Source organism: Silurus aristotelis, assembly GCF_946808225.1.
Source record: "Silurus aristotelis genome assembly, chromosome: 26".
Lineage (NCBI taxonomy): Eukaryota > Metazoa > Chordata > Actinopteri > Siluriformes > Siluridae > Silurus > Silurus aristotelis.
This window is the reverse complement of record NC_139599.1, coordinates 17,768,014-17,775,513: the sequence shown is the minus strand read 5'-3', so window position 1 is coordinate 17,775,513 and position 7,500 is coordinate 17,768,014. Positions and strand designations below refer to the sequence as shown.

General features: G+C 39.8%; 2 protein-coding genes across 5 annotated transcripts in view; one reads left to right on the top strand and one right to left on the bottom strand.

Moving 5' to 3' along the window:
* Positions 1–7,500, top strand: part of taf1 (TAF1 RNA polymerase II, TATA box binding protein (TBP)-associated factor) — a 135,443-nt gene that overhangs the window by 116,969 nt on the left and 10,974 nt on the right. The gene's annotated exons all lie outside the window — the stretch shown is intronic.
* Positions 1–7,500, bottom strand: part of steep1 (STING1 ER exit protein 1) — a 10,105-nt gene that overhangs the window by 1,511 nt on the left and 1,094 nt on the right. The gene's annotated exons all lie outside the window — the stretch shown is intronic.

The window sequence follows — 7,500 nt, the reverse complement described above, 5'->3', positions numbered from 1 at the left end:
CAGCTGAATTTATTTTACAGAAATAAGATATTTTTAAAAAGGAGTGATTATTTATTTATATATCATTTCATTTATCTGAGAGATTTGATGTATAACTGCTGCCTCTTCTTCTCCGTATCATACCTAAAGTTAAAGGTCATTGAGGACAGGAAACACAGGATAAACACACACACACACACACACACACACACACACACACAAACACACACACACTGGGAGAAATTTTGGTGTTAAATTTAATAATTTATCTTATTTTGTTTAGGATAACACACACACACACACACACACACACACACACACACACACACACACACGCGCACACACACACACACACACACACAAGGTTTCACTTTTAAAAGATTTCAACTGACAAAAGGAAAAAAGACGTTTCCTTGACATACGGTACTGTTACAGTTATATGTCTCTCTCTCTCTCTCTCTCTCTCTCTCTCTCTCTCACACACACACACACACACACACACACACACACATTCTCTTAGTGGCAGATGTTTCGTGGTGAATCTCTGACCTTGATGATGTTGAGGCTCTGTAGGACGAAGTGTATCCTTAATGGGCTGTGTGTGTGTGTGTGTGTGTGTGTGTGTGTGTGTGTGTGTGTGTGTGTGTGTGTGTGTAAGTGCACATGCATGCATGTGTGTGTGACAGTAAGAACATTAGTTTGAAATAGATCTATCACTCGGGAGCAGAGGAAATGGAAACCAAACGCAGCAAAGAGCTACTGAAAACACACACACACACGCACACACACACATTTAGGGACACCGGACTGCACCCACTCTCAATGGCCTACTTACATAGGCCATATTAACATAGGTTCATATTAACATTATATTTTATTTTACTTTCATTACATTATTAGTTTATTTAATCCCCTTCTGCAGGACATCATTTTAATATGGGTAATAATAATAATAATTATTATTATTTATCAAAATAAACGGCCCATTTAAGTTAAATAAGCATTAACAGTAATGTAAAAGTTATTTGTCAATATTTGTTGTGAAAATATTAATGAATATTTGCAAAAAGTTAAATTTCATAATTGTTAATAATTTTATTTGGAATAAAAAATGATTTAATTATTCACATAGTGTAGAGAATTATTAATATATTATATTTAGAAAAACTGGAAGAAGAATGAACATTTTTATATAAAGTTCTCCTGCAGACATTCTGACTGAGTGCAGAAGTTTTTATGCATAAAGAAAGAAATTCCAGAAAAATAATCAACAAACTTATAATTTTTGAAAAAGTGTAATTTTACTAAATATATATAAAAAAAAGTATGTGACTGAAATTTTTTTGACATCACAGACTACTTGAAAGTAATATGAATATAATTAAAAAATTTAACTTTTCATAATAAACAAAACTGAAACATTTTGAAATCTAAATCTGTGGAATTCGTTTGTAATTTATGAAAATAAACGAGTCAACGTAATCGGACAAAAACTTCTGCTCCTGATTTCCTGCATCCGTTCTGACCAGAACATAAAACACGCTCAGATGGTATTGGTTTAGCAGGAGTGTGTGTGTGTGTGTGTGTGTGTGTGTGTGTGTGTGTGTGTGTGTGTGTGTGTGTGTGTGTGTTTTAGGCAGACTTGGTCAGGCACCGAGAGATATTCTTATCCACGGGAGAGAAAGAACAAGAGATGAGAGAGACACAGGGATGAAGGGATGAAAGTAAAAAGCTCCAGGAGGATGTCAACTTCCATCACCTAACACTGTCTCACACACACACACACACACACACACACACACACACACACACACACACACACACACACACACACACACACACAGCCTTAAAGCACAAAAACTCTCAGAAGAAAATAATGGTTGCTGAAGTACCTTCTGTGTGTGTGTGTGTGTGTGTGTGTGTGTGTGTGTGTGTGTGTGTGTGTGTGTGTGTGGTCAGCACATATTAGTTGTTTTCCCTCGTCCACTATAAACCTATAAAAATGCATTGTCCCTTTAAGAGCTGAATTAGGTCGCTGGTCGCCGTGGCGTCGCCGGGCTCTGTGAGCCGAGTGATCTGATTGGATGTGATTTGCAAGGCGAGTGATCTGATTGGGTATGATCAGTTCCGTTTCACATGACCCGACTCTCGAGGTTCATGTGTCAGAAAGCATCGCTTCCACGCCAACACACCACAAAGAGGCCCGGAGCCACACACACAGTCTGTCTCACACACACACACACACACACACACACACACACACACACACACACACACACACACACACACACACACACACACCTATCTCACATACACACTGGCATGCATGTACACACCGGCACAGAGAAAGACAACCCACACTGAGACACACACACACAAATAATCATAATAATATTTGTTTTATATAGCACCTTTAAAAGTAGCATCTCAAAGCACTTTTCAAGCATAGACGATTTTTTTTTAAAATAAAGATAAAAAAAATCAATAAATAATAATAGTAATAATAAGAAAATGTATAAGAAAAAAAGAGAAAAATAAAATAAGTAAATAAACATCACAGAATAAATCACAAAAACCCACATAAAAGCTATCCTGAAAAAGTGAGTTTTAAGAGCAGATTTTAAATCAGTAAAAGACTCGGACTGTCTAATCCCAGTGTGGAGAGAATTCCACAGCTTTGGTGCATGTGAGGAAAAAGCCCGATCACCAATAGAGCGTAAATGGGTAGTGGGAACAACTAAAAGACCAAAATCGGAGGAACAGAGATCTTACCTTGTAGTGTAGAAAGTTAAACCAGAAGTACCATGTAGAGCCTTATAGATCAGCATTAGAATCTGACAGGAAGCCAATGCAGACTCCAAAACTGGAGAAATACAGTGCGCTAACCAGACCTGGTCTTAGTCAGAATCCTACCAGCCTGTAATTTATTTAATGTAGATTTCAAAACTCCAACAAGAAAAACATTACAGTAATTGATGGGTAAAAAAAAAAAAAACTAAAGAATTGATACATTTTTCAGCAACCAAAAAATATAACATGGAGCAGAGTCTTACAATGTTCCTGAGATGAAATATAAGGTTTAAACTGTACTCTGAGCATGAGAGTCAATTGTTATTTTAATTGTTATTCAATTTGTGCCAAAAATCACCCCTCAAATTTTTTAGCTTTGATTGAAACTCTAAAACAGAGCCTTCTAATAATAAGGTTTTAATGGTGTGAACTGATAAGTATTACCTCTGTCACTATTCAGACATCCATGTTTTCATCTCAGAAATGCAGTGTTCAAAAAAGCCTGTGGCTGAATTATTCATCAGGTTTTCTTTGAATGTATATCTGGGTGTCATCAGCATAAAAGTGAAATTTAAGACCAAGAGATCTCAAAAGCTGAACAAGGGGAAAGATGTACATACTAAAAAGCAAAAGACCCAAAATTAAACCATTTGGGACACAAAACTGAACCGATAGCTACTATGGAAATAAACTGCCTACGATCATAGAGATATGATTTCAACCAGTTAAATACAGTGTCTGTAACACCAAAACAAGTTTCCACATGAGTGAGTAAAAGAGTGATCCACAGTTCGAGATACGTCTCGATCCACTGATCTAGAAATATCAATATTAAAGGACAACCAAAGTCTGTGGCACTCAAGAGCTCATTTGTAACATTAACTAAAGTTTCAGTACTGTGGAATTTACGAAAACCAGATTGGAGGAGCTCAAAGAGATCATTCACAGTGAGATGTGCTCAAGAAGTTTAAAAAGAAAGGCAAGATTAGAAATGGGACGAAAATGATTGAGGTTGTCCACATCTACGTTACTTTCTTTTGGTATTGAAGTTACAGCAGCAATTTTAAATGCTTCCGGCATCAGTCCTGTGCACTAGGAATCATTTATTATATTTAAGACAACATGGCCAAGAGAGGCAAAGCATGGTATAAACAAGTCAGTTTGTACAGAATTCACTATGGAAGTAACTGCTTTCATTTGGGTTACCAACTTACCAACAGAGGTCAGATCCAGCAGAGACAATGTAGAGAAAAGTGTAGAGAAATGAGAGATAGTGAAAGAAGGAACATGTGCAGCAGCAGTAATACATTTATGAGCAAAATCAATCTTAGAACTGAAAAAAATCAAGAAATCTATTAAACAGGCAGATTTGAAAACATGTTTTTCTTTTGAGCAGTTTATTAATAGTCGTAAATAGTTTACGAGGATTTCTTTGCTCATTGACCGTTATTTGAGAGAAGTACTGAGACTGGACAGTCTCCAACTCTGCCTTATATTCGTTTAAATGTTCTTTCCAAGTTTGATGATGCACATTGAGTCCTAAATGACACCACCTACGTTCCATCTTTCGACAAACTGCCTTTATAGCGTGCAGTTCATCCGTATACCAATGAGCGGAGGATAAGTTTTAGAGATTTCATAGGTGCAAATAAGCTCAAGCCAGTCGAAAGGGCTGAATTTAAGATGGAAACTTTATCCTCCAAAGGAGCAGGTGGTGAAAAACCACCCGGAGAAGAATCAACAAAAACAGAAAAATCAGAGGGAACACTAGATATACATTTACGATAATTAACAGTTTGAGTCAGAGGTACATTTGAATGTGATAGATCCATATAAAAAAAAAAATAGCCAAGTGATCAGACAAACCTAAATCAGAGGCAGATATTTAAGATACAAAAGCATCATTTGTATTGACCAGATGTAACGCAGGTCCCTTGTTATGTGTAGGACAAACCACCACAACAAGACATTTAAAAGAATGGAACTGGGGAATAATAGCTGGACCTCTTTTGATTGGTTAGTTGTACAGCACAGTGATAACAACCCCCCACCCCCCACCCGAGAGTCGCGGGAAATCAAACAGTCTGTAGCCAGTGGGGGTACGTATATTAAACAAGAGTCCATCAGACCATTTGCTCCATGTTTCTGTTAAACACACCAACCGCTTCTCCTCCCATGATGAAATCCGATACGATCACAGCCTCGTTATTCACAGAACGTGTGATAAAAAGCGCCGCCTTAACCATGTGTGTATGTGTAGATGATGATGAAAGGCATTCCGTGCGATAGCGTTGCCAAGTTGTTTAAATCAACACCACTGCACAATGTTCTGCGAGGTGTACATTCATATTTATATTCTGATACACACACACACACACACACACACACACAGACAGTCTCATAAACACACTGGGACACACAAATAAACACACACACACAAATACACAATACCTGTCTGCTCAGGACACAGATAAACACAGGAGAGGAAAAGATCTTGAAGCAAGAGGATGAGAGGAGAACCAGTCAAAAGACACGTGCACAAGGACATTCACTCACCACAAACTACATCTGCACTTTGTGCTCACCAGCCACCGAAGATGCTGCTTTAGAACAACACTACGATCTCTTAGCGTAATATATCCATGTTCATCTACGACTGAAGGAGGCCTACTTATACACACTCGGACACACAAATACACACAGTCTCTTATACACACTCGGACACACAAATACACACAGTCTCCTATACACACTCGGACACACAAATACACACAGTCTCCTATACACACTCGGACACACAAATACACACAGTCTCTTATACACACTCGGACACACAAATACACACAGTCTCCTATACACACTCGGACACACAAATACACACAGTCTCTTATACACACAAGGACACACAAATACACACAGTCTCTTATACACACAAGGACACACAAATACACACAGTCTCTTATACACACTCGGACACACAAATACACACAGTCTCTTATACACACTCAGACACACAAATACACAGTCTCTTATACACACTGGGACACACACACACACACACACACACACTGTCTCATATACACAGTATCATATACACACACTGTCTCATATATACACACACACACACACACACACACACACTGTCTCATATACACACTGTCTCATATACACACTGGGACATTGGAATCTATTAATTATCATGATCCCAAATATTCTCTTCATCTTTTTTTTGACTTTTTTGTAGAAGATAAACTCCATCGCAGTTTGCCAAGTTTACTCAGTGTGTGTGTGAGAGAGAGAGAGAGTGAGAGAGAGAGAGAGAGAGAGAGAGAGAGAGAGAGAGAGAGAGAGAGAGAGAGAGAGAGGAGTTCACACTCGGTTGTCTCTGCTCTCTCTGTGATGATCTGATTAACCAGGGATTTAATTATTCACCAAAACAAGGTGCCCTTTATCTCACACACACACACACACACACACACACACACACACACACACACACACTGGTACAGACAGACAGGCAGTGGGGGGGAATGCTGTGATGTTGTGTGTATGTGTGTTGGCATTCACACGCCCGCTGTGTCGACCCGTCTCTCCCAGTCTGGAGCCCAAATGGATTTCATACATCACACACACACACACACACACACACACACACACACACACACACACGCACGGTGAACCTTATAGAAGCTGGTGACAGTATAAACCTGCAGAGTTTTATCCTGTTAGAGATCATACACAAGTGTGAAGGTGAGACAGGACTCAAACCTCCTCCCCCTCTCTATACCTCCCTCTGTCTGTCCATCCCCCTCTCCCTCTCTCTATACCTCCCTCTGTCTGTCCATCCCCCTCCCTCTCCCTCTCTCTATACCTCCCTCTGTCTGTCCATCCCCCTCTCCCTCTCTCTATACCTCCCTCTGTCTGTCCATCCCCCTCTCCCTCCCTCTATACCTCCCTCTGTCTGTCCATCCCCATTTCTATCTCTCTATACCTCCCTGTCTGCCCATCCCCCGCTGAGTCTATCTATACCTCCCTCTGTCTGTCCAGCCCCTGCTCTCTATACCTCCCTGTCTGCCCATCCCCCGCTGAGTCTATCTATACCTCCCTCTGTCTGTCCAGCCCCTGCTCTCTATACCTCCCTGTCTGTCCATCCCCCTCACCCTCTTTACCTCGCTCTGTCTGTCCATCCCCCTCTCCCTCTTTCTATACCTCCCTCTGTCTGTCCATCCCCCTCTCTCTATACCTCCGTCTGTCCATCCCCCTCTCCCTCTTTCTATACCTCCCCGTCTGTCCATTCCCATCTCTCTCTCTCTATACCTCCATGTCTGTCCATCCCCCTCTCCCTCTCTTTACCTCGCTCTGTCTGTCCATCCCCCTCTGCCTCTTTCTATACCTCCCTGTCTGTCCATCCCCCTCTCTCTATACATTGTCCTAAGTTTTGCTTACTAAAGAAATTAATAAAAGATAAATAGATTGAGAAAGAGAATAGGGGTTAGTTTGAAGTGTTGTGGCGCCCTCTGGTGCTCATCAGTGGTGTTACATTTCACCTGTGAGCAGATAACTATTAAATAAAAAAAACGTATTTCTATTTGTTTGTACTGCAGTTTGATATGAAGCTGAACATTCAAGATTTATTTGTATTTTTATTTTATTGTAAAATCTGAATTTTAACTACATTTTCATTTAAAGGAGGAAAAATATATAATTTAAAGTTTACATGTGCTCATGGTT